We start from the raw sequence: 13,464 nt of genomic DNA, 5'->3' as shown, positions 1-13,464 counted from the left end.
GCGTACAGTACACTGTCACACACACACACACTCCCGTCTGAGAGTGTACAGTACACTGTCACACACGGGGACACACACACACTCCCGTCTGAGAGTGTACAGTACACTGTCACACACTCGCACACCCACACTCCTGTCTGAGAGTGTACAGTACACTGTCACACACTCACACACCCACCCTCCTGTCTGAGAGTGTACAGTACACTGTCACACACTCACACTCCTGTCTGAGAGTGTACAGTACACTGTCACACACACACACACACCCACACTCCTGTCTGAGAGTGTACAGTACACTGTCACACACACACACACCCACACTCCTGTCTGAGAGTGTACAGTACACTGTCACACACGGACACACTCACACTCCTGTCTGAGAGTGTACAGTACACTGTCACACACGGACACACTCACACTCCTGTCTGAGAGTGTACAGTACACTGTCACACACACACTCCTGTCTGAGAGTGTACAGTACACTGTCACACTCACACTCCTGTCTGAGAGTGTACAGTACACTGTCACACACGGACACACACTCCCGTCTGAGAGCGTACAGTACACTGTCACACACTCACACTCCTGTCTGAGAGTGTACAGTACACTGTCACACACGGACACACACCCACACTCCTGTCTGAGAGTGTACAGTACACTGTCACACACCCACACTCCTGTCTGAGAGTGTACAGTACACTGTCACACACTCACACACCCACACTCCTGTCTGAGAGTGTACAGTACACTGTCACACACTCACACTCCTGTCTGAGAGTGTACAGTACACTGTCACACACACACACACCCACACTCCTGTCTGAGAGTGTACAGTACACTGTCACACACGGACACACTCACACTCCTGTCTGAGAGTGTACAGTACACTGTCACACACAGACACACCCACACTCCTGTCTGAGAGTGTACAGTACACTGTCACACACGGACACACACCCACACTCCTGTCTGAGAGTGTACAGTACACTGTCACACTCACACTCCTGTCTGAGAGTGTACAGTACACTGTCACACACGGACACACACCCACACTCCTGTCTGAGAGTGTACAGTACACTGTCACACACGGACACACTCACACTCCTGTCTGAGAGTGTACAGTACACTGTCACACACGGACACACACCCACACTCCTGTCTGAGAGTGTACAGTACACTGTCACACACGGACACACTCACACTCCTGTCTGAGAGTGTACAGTACACTGTCACACACACACACACTCCCGTCTGAGAGTGTACAGTACACTGTCACACACACACACACACCCACACTGCTGTCTGAGAGCGTACAGTACACTGTCACACACACACACACTCCTGTCTGAGAGTGTACAGTACACTGTCACACACGGACACACTCACACTCCTGTCTGAGAGTGTACAGTACACTGTCACACACGGACACACACCCACACTCCTGTCTGAGAGTGTATAATAAGTACTTTGCAGGTCACTGCTTTCTGAAGTTAAAGTATATAGAGAAGGATTAACAGAGAGGACAGTATAGAGAGAGAGGAGTTAAGGGGTTAACCCCTCTGTCTCTCTCTATACTGCCCTGTTAACTCCTCTGTCTCTCTCTATTCTGTCTTCTGTTAACCCCTCTGTCTCTCTATACTGTCCTGTTAACCCCTCCCTCTATAGTGTCCTGTTGACCCCCCTCTCTCTATACTGTCTTGTTAACCCCTCTGTCTCTCTATACTGTCCTGTTAACCCTGCTCTCTCTCTATACTGTCCTGTTGACCCCCCTCTCTCTGTACTGTCCTGTTGACCCCTCTGTTTCTCTATACTATCCTCTATACTGTCCTGTTAAGGTTAACAGAAGACAGTATAGAGAGAGACAGAGGGGTTAACAGGACAGTATAGAGAGAGACAGAGGAGTTAACATGCAGAGGCATCGAGGGAGACAGCCCCATGAATTGATAATGAGAGACAGTACTGGCGGCGAGGAGAGAGTCACTCTGTCTTGAATTGCACAGCTTCAATAATTCAATGGCGTTAAATATAGGCTGGGAACAGCAGCCCCAGAATAGAGCACTCTCTCACCTGGAGCCGCTCGCTCAGCGATGGAATGTGTGTCTGTGTGTTGTAGTGTCGCTGTGAGGGTTCTGTGAGTGACTCAGTGTGTGTATCTCAGTGTGTGTTCTGTGTGTGTCAGTGTCTCTCTGTGTGTGATTGTCTGAGGTGTGTGTTCTGTGTGTGTCAGTGTCTCAGTTGTGTGATTCTCTGAGGTGTGTGTCAGTGTCTTAGTTGTGTGATTCTCTGAGGTGTGTGTTCTGTGTGTGTAAGTGTCTCAGTGTGTGTGATTCTCTGCGGAGTGTGTTCTGTGTGTGTCAGTGTCTCAGTGTGTGTTCTGTGTGTGTCTCAGTGTGTGTTCTGTGTGTGTCAGTGTCTCAGTGTGTGCTCTGTGTGTGTCAGTGTCTCAGTGTGTGTTCTGTGTGTGTCTCAGTGTGTGTTCTGTGTGTGTGATTCTCTGAGGTGTGTGTTCTGTGTGTGTCAGTGTCTCAGTTGTGTGATTCTCTGAGGAGTGTGTTCTGTACGTGTCTCAGTGTGTGCTCTGTGTGTGTCAGTGTCTCAGTTGTGTGATTCTCTGAGGTGTGTGTTCTGTATGTGTCTCAGTGTGTGCTCTGTGTGTGTCAGTGTCTCAGTGTGTGCTCTGTGTGTGCTCTGTGTGTGTCAGTGTCTCAGTGTGTGTTCTGTGTGTGTCAGTGTCTCAGTGTGTGCTCTGTGTGTGTCAGTGTCTCAGTTGTGTGATTCTCTGAGGTGTGTGTTCTGTATGTGTCTCAGTGTGTGCTCTGTGTGTGTCAGTGTCTCAGTGTGTGCTCTGTGTGTGCTCTGTGTGTGTCAGTGTCTCAGTGTGTGTTCTGTGTGTGTCAGTGTCTCAGTATGTGCTCTGTGTGTGTGAGCTGTCGATTCGAGTTAAAAATGAACACAAAACTATTAGAGACACATTACTGAATCATCACTGTCTGGGAAATCAATACTGCACTCAGAGAGTCAGGAGAGAGGGAGGATAAGTGAGGGTGGGGCATAGGAGCTCACAGGCCAGGAAACACAGTGAGCACAGACACTGGACACTCCAGTACATGAACACTGCACTGAGAGAGAGAGGGGTTCATACACACACACTGACTGGACACTCCAGTACATGAACACTGCACTGAGAGAGAGAGGGGTTCATACAGACACACTGACTGGACACCCCAGTACATTAACACTGCACTGAGAGAGAGAGGGGTTCATACACACACACAGACTGGACACTCCAGTACATGAACACTGCACTGAGAGAGAGAGGGGTTCATACAGACACACTGACTGGACACTCCAGTACATTAACACTGCACTGAGAGAGAGAGGGGTTCATACACACACATAGACTGGACACTCCAGTACATGAACACTGCACTGAGAGAGAGAGGGGTTCATACAGACACCCTGACTGGACACTCCAGTCTCCTGTCCAGTGGTATGTTTCTTACTGAGGGGTGCTCTGTGATCCCCTCTCTCTCTCACTCCCTGTGTCTCCTCTCCTGTGGTGTGTGTGTGTGTGTGATCTGTACACAGCCCTGCGGATGCCGTCTCTCTCGGTGCGAGCGCTGCCTCGCCAAGCGGTGACGTCTGCTTGAGAGAGTGAGCCCGGGAGAGAGAGAGAGAGAGAGAGGAGAGAGGGAAGGGACTCCTGTCGGACAAATTTTACTCTCTCCTCTATTCTCCTCCTCCTCCTCCTCTCCCTGCATAATCCGAGCTTGCGCGAGCGAGGCTGGGCCGGGAGCAATACTGCTCGCATATATACACACACACACACCCGGAGAGAGAGAGAGAGAGAAAACACACGTCCCCACACACACACACACACAGACACGCACACGCATGAACCCGTGACTCGGCTGTTTTGCCTGTCGTCTGTCCCGGAGGAGGAGAGGAGGAGAGGAGAGGAGGGGGGGAGGCCGTGGCTGGCAGGAGGGACCGTTTCCGGCGGACCGAGGTACCTGCGCGTCCGAGCCCACCCGCGGCGACTCCGGCTGGCGGGTCGGCGGTCGTGGAGATCCGCTCGCTCGTTGCTGTTCTTGTTGTGTTGCTGTTCTTGTTGTGTTGTTGTTGTTGTAGTAGTATTTCCGTGCCTGTTACGTGCGTGGCCCCGGCCAGCGATCGATCGGCGGGCGAGACCGGGCCGTGCCGACAAGCTCACCCCGCCGCGCGTGGGTCAGGCGCCGCGGTCCGTGCCGTGAACCCGTCTCCGTGTAATTGTTGTACGCGACAGACGCCGGTTCCACGCCGGGAAAGCGCAGGATCTCTCCCGCTTGTGGCGGGGAGGCAGCCGGTCGCCTTTTCCGAGAAGCGCGCGTGCCGGCGGACCGTCTTTCCCTCCGGTCCACTCCCGCCCTCACCCGTGGGAGATCCACGGACACGGAGAGCCCCCCGTTCGGGTCCGGCTCGGCGGCGTCCGGGTGTGCGGGGACGGCCACGGCGCGTGGAATTCCCGGGGTTTAATTTATTTTTTATTTTGGGGTGTTTTTTTTCCCCCCCCACTCTGGTCGCCGTGAACTCTGACCTCGGCGGCGGACACCTGTCTTGTCAGCTGGTGGGGGGACCTGTCCGGACTGGGGACCCGGCGCCTGGGCTGAGGTAAGTCCAGTTATTATTATTATTATTATTATTATTATTATTATGATGATGATGAGTTTCTCACATCTGAGGTGATCGATCAGGCCGGTCGGTCGCTGATCCGTTTCGCCAAGAGGCTCCGAACCGCTCGTGTGTGTGTGTGTGTGTGAGTGTGAGTGTGAGTGTGAGAGTGAGAGTGAGAGTGAGGGGGGGGGGAGGCAAGAGAGATTTGGCGACAGGTTTCGACACGATGTGGCCTACAAGTGGTCATCTCCCACGAGCGACCCACGCGGCGCGAGCTGTGAGGTTCGGGTGTCGGGCCGGGCCGGGCCGGGCCGGGCCGGGCTGGTTTTGTCCACGGGGAAAATGCCCACGGGGGTGGAGGACGTGTCTGGTCAAGGAAGAGGAGGTGGCTGGGTGGGGTGGGGTGGGGAGGGGGGGAGCTCCTGGTGATGTGTTACCCACCCGTGGCTACGTCACCGTCACGCCACGCTGCTCTGGGGACACCGGCGAGTCTCCCGGTTCCGGAGTGGGGACTGAACCGGTTCGGCTGGGTTTGGCGCGCTTCAGGAGCTGCGCGTGGAGTGGGTGTCCTCTGTCACGCCGGAACGGGAGACCGTGGGTCCTCTGTGGATTCACTGCGGTGACTTCTCCCGGTTCAGTGTGTCAGTGTGCAGCTCAGAAGGATCGTTGAGCACATGGCAGGATATTACTGTAGTACTGTGGCTCTGTGTTGTCGTAATATTGTGGTATTGCTGTTGTATTGTGGCATTGTGATCCTATAGTATTGTGGAACTGTATTACTGTGCTACTGTTGGACTGTATCACCATAGTACTGTGGTACTGTATTACTGCAGTATTGTAGTGTTGTAATATTGTGACACTGTATTGTGGTATTATGTTGCTATAGTGTTGTGGCACTGTATTATTGTAGTATTGCTGCAGTATTGTGGTACTGTATTACTGTAGTATTATAGTGTTTTAATATTGTGGCACTGTATTAATGTGGTATTGTGGTATCGTTACTGTAGTATTGTGGGACTGTATTACTGTAGTATTGCTGTAGTATTGTGGCACTGTATTATTGTAGTATTATAGTGTTTTAATATTGTGGCACTGTATTAATGTGGTATTGTGGTATCGTTACTGTAGTATTGTAGCACTATTATTGCAGCATTGTACTACTGTAGTACTGTGGCACTGTATTACTGTAGTATTGCTGCAGTATTGTGGCACTGTATTACTGTAGTATTATAGTGTTTTAATATTGTGGCACTATTAATATGGTATTGTGGTATCGTTACTGTATTATTTTAGAACTATTATTGCAGCATTGTATTACTGTAGTATTGTGGCACTGTATTACTGTAGTATTGCTGCATTATTGTGGCACTGAATTACTGCAGTATTGTAGTATTATAGTGTTTTAATATTGTGGCACTGTATTGTAGTATCGTGGCACTGTATTACTGCAGTATTGTAGTATTATAGTGTTTTAATATTGTGGCACTGTATGGTAGTTATTGTGGCACTGTATTACTGCAGTATTGTGTCACTGTATTACTGAAAACTAGTATGTTACTGTCAAATTGTTGTAGTATTATTGCAGCATTGTATTACAGTAGTATTCTGGTATTGTATTTCTGCAATATTGTAGTGTTGTATTACCTTATTATTGTGGCACTGTATTGTAGTATTGTGGTATTCTATTTACTGTAGTATAGTGGTATTGTATTGATGTAGTATTGCTGTTGTATTGTATTTCTGTAGTATTTTGGCCTTGTATTGCTGTAGTGTTGTGGTATTATAGTATGACAGTATAGTCGCATTGTATTACTGCAGTATTGCAGCACCGTCTAACTGCAGTATTGTGGTATTTACACGTATTACTGTAGTATCGTGGTATTGTATTACTGCAGTATTGTAGCACTGTTTTACTGAAGTATTCTGGTATTGTATTGCTGTAATATTGTTTTTTTTGTATTACTGCAGTATTGTGGTATTGTGTTACCACAGTAGTGTGGTATCATATTATAGTAGTATTGTGGCACTGTATTACTGCAGTATTGTATTACTGTGATGGACTGGTGTCCTGTCCAGGGTGTGTGGGTGTGTGTGTGTCCTGTGATGGACTGGTGTCCTGTCCAGGGTGTGTGAGTGTGTCCTGTGATGGACCGGTGTCCTGTCCAGGGTGTGTGAGTGTGTGTCCTTTGATGGACTGGTGTCCTGCCCAGGGTGTGTGAGTGTGTGTGTGTCCTGTGATGGACTGGTGTCCTGTCCAGGGTGTGTGAGTGTGTGTGTGTCCTGTGATGGACTGGCGTCCTGTCCAGGGTGTGTGTGTGTCCTGTGATGGACTGGCGTCCTGTCCAGGGTGTGTGAGTGTGTGTGTGTCCTGTGATGGACTGGTGTCCTGTCCAGGGTGTGTGAGTGTGTGTGTGTCCTGTGATGGACTGGTGTCCTGTCCAGGGTGTGTGAGTGTGTGTGTCCTGTGATGGACTGGTGTCCTGTCCAGGGTGTGTGTGTGTGTGTCCTGTGATGGACTGCTGTCCTGTCCAGGGTGTGTGAGTGTGTGTGTGTCCTGTGATGGACTGGTGTCCTGTCCAGGGTGTGTGTGTGTGTCCTGTGATGGACTGCTGTCCTGTCCAGGGTGTGTGAGTGTGTGTGTCCTGTGATGGACTGCTGTCCTGTCCAGGGTGTGTGAGTGTGTGTGTGTCCTGTGATGGATTGGTTTCCTGTCCAGGGTGTGTGAGTGTGTGTGTCCTGTGATGGACTGGTGTCCTGTCCAGGGTGTGTGAGTGTGTGTGTGTCCTGTGATGGATTGGTTTCCTGTCCAGGGTGTGTGAGTGTGTGTGTCCTGTGATGGACTGGTGTCCTGTCCAGGGTGTGTGAGTGTGTGTGTGTCCTGTGATGGACTGGTGTCCTGTCCAGGGTGTGTGAGTGTGTGTGTCCTGTGATGGACTGGTGTCCTGTCCAGGGTGTGTGAGTGTGTGTGTGTCCTGTGATGGACTGCTGTCCTGTCCAGGGTGAACCCTGTTGCTTGCTGGGACAGACTCAGCTCCCCTGTGAGCCTGGACTGGAGAGAGCTGTGAGAGAGTGGATGGATGGGTGATCCTCCTCTTCTGGAGGTGCTGTGTATGTACAGTATCTGCTCATGTACAGTGTAGAACTCTTTTTAAGGAATGTCCTCCGCGTTCCGGGACTGGAATCAGGCTGCCTGCGTGATTCATCCCCATGCCACCTGTCTGCCATCCCAAAATAAATTCAGAGCTTTTTATCTCCCGGTCGTTTCTCCTGCAAGTTCTCTGAAAACTTGGATACACTCGGCTACTGTGTGTGTGTGTGTGTGTGTGTGTGTGTGTGTGCTAAAGAGAGGATGAGAGAAACTGTGAGTGTGTGACACACTGTCTGACTAACACACTGACACTCTGACTGACTGACTGACTGACACTCTGACACTGTGACCAAGTGGCACACTGACTCACTGACACTGTGACTGACTGACACCCTGACACACTGTCTGACTAACACACTGACACTCTGACTGACTGACTGACACTCTGACACTGTGACCAAGTGGCACACTGACTGACACTCTGACATTGTGACTGACTGACTCACTGACACTGTGACTGACTGACACCCTGACACACTGACACACCTGCACACTGACACACCTGCACACTGACACACCAACTGACTGACTCGCTGACTGACTGACTGACTGACTGACTCGCTGACACGCTGACACACTGACTGACTGACTGACTGACTCGCTGACTGACTGCCTGACTGACTGACTCACTGACTCACTGACACACTGACACACTGACACACTGACACACTGACTGACTGACTGACTGACTGACTCGCTGACTCGCTGACTCGCTGACTCGCTGACTCGCTGACTGACTGACTGACTGACTGACTGACTGACTGACTGACTGACAGACACTGACGGACTGACTCACTGACACAGTGGCTGCAGTGCTGTCTGACTCGATGGTCAGACTGACTGATCAGCAAGTCTCTTCTGTGAACCTGACTGGAGGAGCTGTCTGTGCAGGCCCAGGGTTCGAACAGGGCGTCCTGCGCTGTGAGTGTCTCGAGGGGAGCTTGTGTCTTGTCCTGGAGGGACAGTGGGAGCTTAATGGGAGCTGACGGACAGGATCGCAGAGGCGGGAGCTGCTTGGGACTCAGTCACTGAGCGTGTGGAGAGCTCCACTGCCGGGTCAGATCAGTACAGCAGGCCTGGGCCAGTTCTCCTCCTGAGTACAGCAGCCTGCGGAGCTGTCTGAGCCCTGAGCCCCATCCGCCACTGCCCGCAGCCTGCTGGCACACTGGCACACTGCCCGCAGCCTGCTGGCACACTGACACACTGACACACTGCCCGAGCCTGCTGGCACACTGACACACTGACACACTGCCTGCAGCCTGCTGGCACACTGACACACTGACACACTGCCCGAGCCTGCTGGCACACTGACACACTGACACACTGACACACTGCCCGCAGCCTGCTGGCACACTGACACACTGACACACTGACACACTGCCCGCAGCCTGCTGGCACACTGGCACACTGCCCGCAGCCTGCTGGCACACTGACACACTGACACACTGCCCGAGCCTGCTGGCACACTGACACACTGGCAAACTGACACACTGCCCGCAGCCTGCTGGCACACTGACACACTGACACACTGACACACTGCCCGCAGCCTGCTGGCACACTGGCACACTGCCCGCAGCCTGCTGGCACACTGACACACTGACACACTGCCCGAGCCTGCTGGCACACTGACACACTGGCACACTGCCCGCAGCCTGCTGGCACACTGACACACTGCCCGCAGCCTGCTGGCACACTGACACACTGACACACTGCCTGCAGCCTGCCGCCTGCTGGCACACTGACACACTGACACACTGACACACTGCCCGCAGCCTGCTGGCACACTGGCACACTGACACACTGACACACTGCCTGCAGCCCGCAGCCTGCTGGCACACTGACACACTGACACACTGACACACTGCCCGCAGCCTGCTGGCACACTGGCACACTGGCACACTGCCCGCAGCCTGCTGGCACACTGACACACTGACACACTGCCCGCATCCTGCTGGCACACTGACACACTGACACACTGCCTGCAGCCTGCAGCCTGCTGGCACACTGACACACTGACACACTGCCTGCAGCCTGCTGGCCCACTGGCACACTGACACACTGCCCGAGCCTGCTGGCACACTGACACACTGACACACTGCCCGCAGCCTGCTGGCACACTGACACACTGACACACTGCCTGCAGCCTGCTGGCACACTGACACACTGACACACTGCCCGAGCCTGCTGGCACACTGACACACTGACACACTGCCCGCAGCCTGCTGGCACACTGACACACTGACACACTGCCTGCAGCCTGCTGGCACACTGACACACTGACACACTGCCCGAGCCTGCTGGCACACTGACACACTGACACACTGCCCGCAGCCTGCTGGCACACTGACACACTGACACACTGCCCGAGCCTGCTGGCACACTGACACACTGCCCGCAGCCTGCTGGCACACTGACACACTGACACACTGCCTGCAGCCTGCTGGCACACTGACACACTGCCCGCAGCCTGCTGGCACACTGACACACTGACACACTGCCTGCAGCCTGCTGGCACACTGCCTGACACGCTGACTGTAATCTGACACTCTGACACTCTGACACTCTTAACACACTGACACACTGACACTCTGACACACTGACACACTGCCTGACACTCTAAAACACTGACACACTGATACCCTGACATGCTGACACAATGCCTGACACTCTGACACACTGACACATTGACTGAGTGTATGAGACTCACTGGACTGGGGACCCCTGAGCTGTGAGACTCACTGGACTGGGGGACCCCTGAGCTGTGAGACTCACTGGACTGTGGACCCCTGAGCTGTGAGACTCACTGGACTGGGGACCCCTGAGCTGTGAGACTCACTGGACTGGGGGACCCCTGAGCTGTGAGACTCACTGGACTGGGGGACCCCTGAGCTGTGAGACTCACTGGACTGGGGACCCCTGAGCTGTGAGACTCACTGGACTGGGGGACCCCTGAGCTATAAGACTCACTGGACTGGGGTGTCCAACACCAGGATTGGGGTCCCCTGAGCTGTAAGATCCACTGGACTGGGGACCCCTGAGCTGTGAGACTCACTGGACTGGGGTGTCCAACACCAGGATTGGGGTCCCCTGAGCTGTGAGACTCACTGGACTGGGGGACCCCTGAGCTGTGAGACTCACTGGACTGGGGACCCCTGAGCTGTGAGACTCACTGGACTGGGGACCCCTGAGCTGTGAGACTCACTGGACTGGGGACCCCTGAGCTGTGAGACTCACTGGACTGGGGACCCCTGAGCTGTGAGACTCACTGGACTGGGGGACCCCTGAGCTGTGAGACTCACTGGACTGGGGACCCCTGAGCTGTAGGACTGGGGGACCCTGCGCTCAGAAACTGATGCTCCCGACAGCAGCAGAAGCGTCACAGCTCACTCCGCTGGGAGCTGGGATCTGTCAGCTCTGCTCCCAGACGGCACCATCCCGATAATTAAACACCTCTCAGCTGCACAGAAGCGCCAGTTAACACTGCAGCTCAACAGACTCTCTGACACACTCTCTCCATCGCTCTCACCACATCGTTTATATAGCGCCTTTCATGCCACTGTGCAGTGCTCCCTCTCTCAAATACACACCGATAGCAACATGACAGCACACCACCTCCGACACACACACACACACACACACACACACACTGGTCGATTGACTGACTGCAGAAGCACTGACATTCCAAAAGTAGATATATTTCCTTCATCTCTCTGCCTAGAACTGAACAGAGATACAATGTCAAAGTTATCAATGAGCCAGATGGAGCTGGAGGTGATCAGACTGAGTGTCTCTCCAGTCCTGTACAGATCTGAGGAGGAGGAGGAGTGTGAGGGTGAAGCTGGAGGTGATCAGACTGAGTGTCTCTCCAGTCCTGTACAGATCTGAGGAGGAGGAGTGTGAGGGTGAAGCTGGAGGTGATCAGACTGAGTGTCTCTCCAGTCCTGTACAGATCTGAGGAGGAAGAGGAGGAGTGTGAGGGTGAGGCTGGAGGTGATCAGACTGAGTGTCTCTCCAGTCCTGTACGGATCTGAGGAGGAGGAGTGTGAGGGTGAAGCTGGAGGTGATCAGACTGAGTGTCTCTCCAGTCCTGTACAGATCTGAGGAGGAGGAGTGTGAGGGTGAAGCTGGAGGTGATCAGACTGAGTGTCCCTACAGTCCTGGGAGACACAGGGGGGAGGGTGGGGGTGGGGGAGCTGTCTTGGGGTGTCCTGAGGCTCGGCGATTCGGGGGGCAGTGGATCACTGTGGACGGTGTGACAGTGGGGTTTCTCCAGCAGTCAGCTCAGCCTCTCTGCAGAGGTACTTCAGCACCCTGGACAGCACCTCACACAGCCTCTGTACTGAGACACTTCAGCACCCTGGACAGCACCTCACACACACACACAGACACAGAGACACAGGCAGACTGGAGCTGTAGTCACCTGGAGACTCAGAGATCAGCTCTTGAGACACAGGCAGGCTGGAGCTGTAGTCACCTGGAGACTCAGAGATCAGCTCCTGAGACACAGGCAGGCTGGAGCTGTAGTCACCTGGAGACTGAGAGAGATCAGCTCCTGAGACACAGGCGGGCTGGAGCTGTAGTCACCTGGAGACTCAGAGAGATCAGCTCCTGAGACACAGGCTGGCTGGAGCTGTAGTCATCTGGAGATTCAGAGAGATCAGCTCCTGAGACAGAGGCGGGCTGGAGCTGTAGTCATCTGGAGATTCAGAGAGATCAGCTCCTGAGACACAGGCAGGCTGGAGCTGTAGTCACCTGGAGACTCAGAGAGATCAGCTCCTGAGACACAGGTGGGCTGGAGCTGTAGTCACCTGGAGACTGAGAGAGATCAGCTCCTGAGACACAGGCGGGCTGGAGCTGTAGTCACCTGGAGACTCAGAGAGATCAGCTCCTGAGACACAGGCTGGCTGGAGCTGTAGTCATCTGGAGATTCAGAGAGATCAGCTCCTGAGACAGAGGCGGGCTGGAGCTGTAGTCATCTGGAGATTCAGAGAGATCAGCTCCTGAGACACAGGCAGGCTGGAGCTGTAGTCACCTGGAGACTCAGAGAGATCAGCTCCTGAGACACAGGTGGGCTGGAGCTGTAGTCACCTGGAGTCTCAGAGAGATCATCTCCTGAGACAGAGGCAGGCTGGAGCTGTAGTCATCTGGAGATTCAGAGAGATCAGCTTCTGAGACACAGGCGGGCTGGAGCTGTAGTCACCTGGAGATTCAGAGAGATCATCTCCTGAGACACAGGCGGGCTGGAGCTGTAGTCATCTGGAGATTCAGAGAGATCAGCTCCTGAGACACAGGCAGGCTGGAGCTGTAGTCATCTGGAGATTCAGAGAGATCAGCTCCTGAGACACAGGCGGGCTGGAGCTGTAGTCACCTGGAGATTCAGAGAGATCATCTCCTGAGACACAGGCGGGCTGGAGCTGTAGTCACCTGGAGATTCAGAGAGATCATCTCCTGAGACACAGGCGGGCTGGAGCTGTAGTCACCTGGAGACTCAGAGATCAGCTCCTGAGACAGAGGCAGGCTGGAGCTGTAGTCACCTGGAGACTGAGAGAGATCAGCTCCTGAGACAGAGGCAGGCTGGAGCTGTAGTCATCTGGAGATTCAGAGAGATCAGCTCCTGAGACACAGGCAGGCTGGAGCTATAGTCACCTGGAGACTCAGAGAGA

The 13,464-nt window shown here is 53.5% G+C and overlaps 1 protein-coding gene across 2 annotated transcripts in view; it reads left to right on the top strand.

The window, feature by feature from the left end:
• The first annotated feature begins 3,684 nt into the window (after positions 1-3,684).
• Positions 3,685-13,464, top strand: part of gabbr1b (gamma-aminobutyric acid (GABA) B receptor, 1b) — a 91,280-nt gene continuing 81,500 nt past the window's right edge. Inside the window, exons 1-2 of one of the 2 annotated variants that reach the window (XM_088908224.1) lie at positions 3,856-4,009; positions 4,604-4,650. The gene's annotated coding sequence lies outside the window, so the exon portion shown is untranslated. Of the gene's footprint in view, positions 4,651-13,464 lie in introns of both variants that reach the window. The other variant, XM_088908225.1, reaches the window with a different exon arrangement.

This window comes from Atractosteus spatula, assembly GCF_055471065.1.
Source record: "Atractosteus spatula isolate fAtrSpa1 chromosome 10 unlocalized genomic scaffold, fAtrSpa1.hap1 SUPER_10_unloc_1, whole genome shotgun sequence".
NCBI classification, from domain to species: Eukaryota; Metazoa; Chordata; class Actinopteri; order Semionotiformes; family Lepisosteidae; genus Atractosteus; species Atractosteus spatula.
Note: the sequence above shows the minus strand (reverse complement) of the source record. Positions and strands in the feature narration are given on the sequence as shown.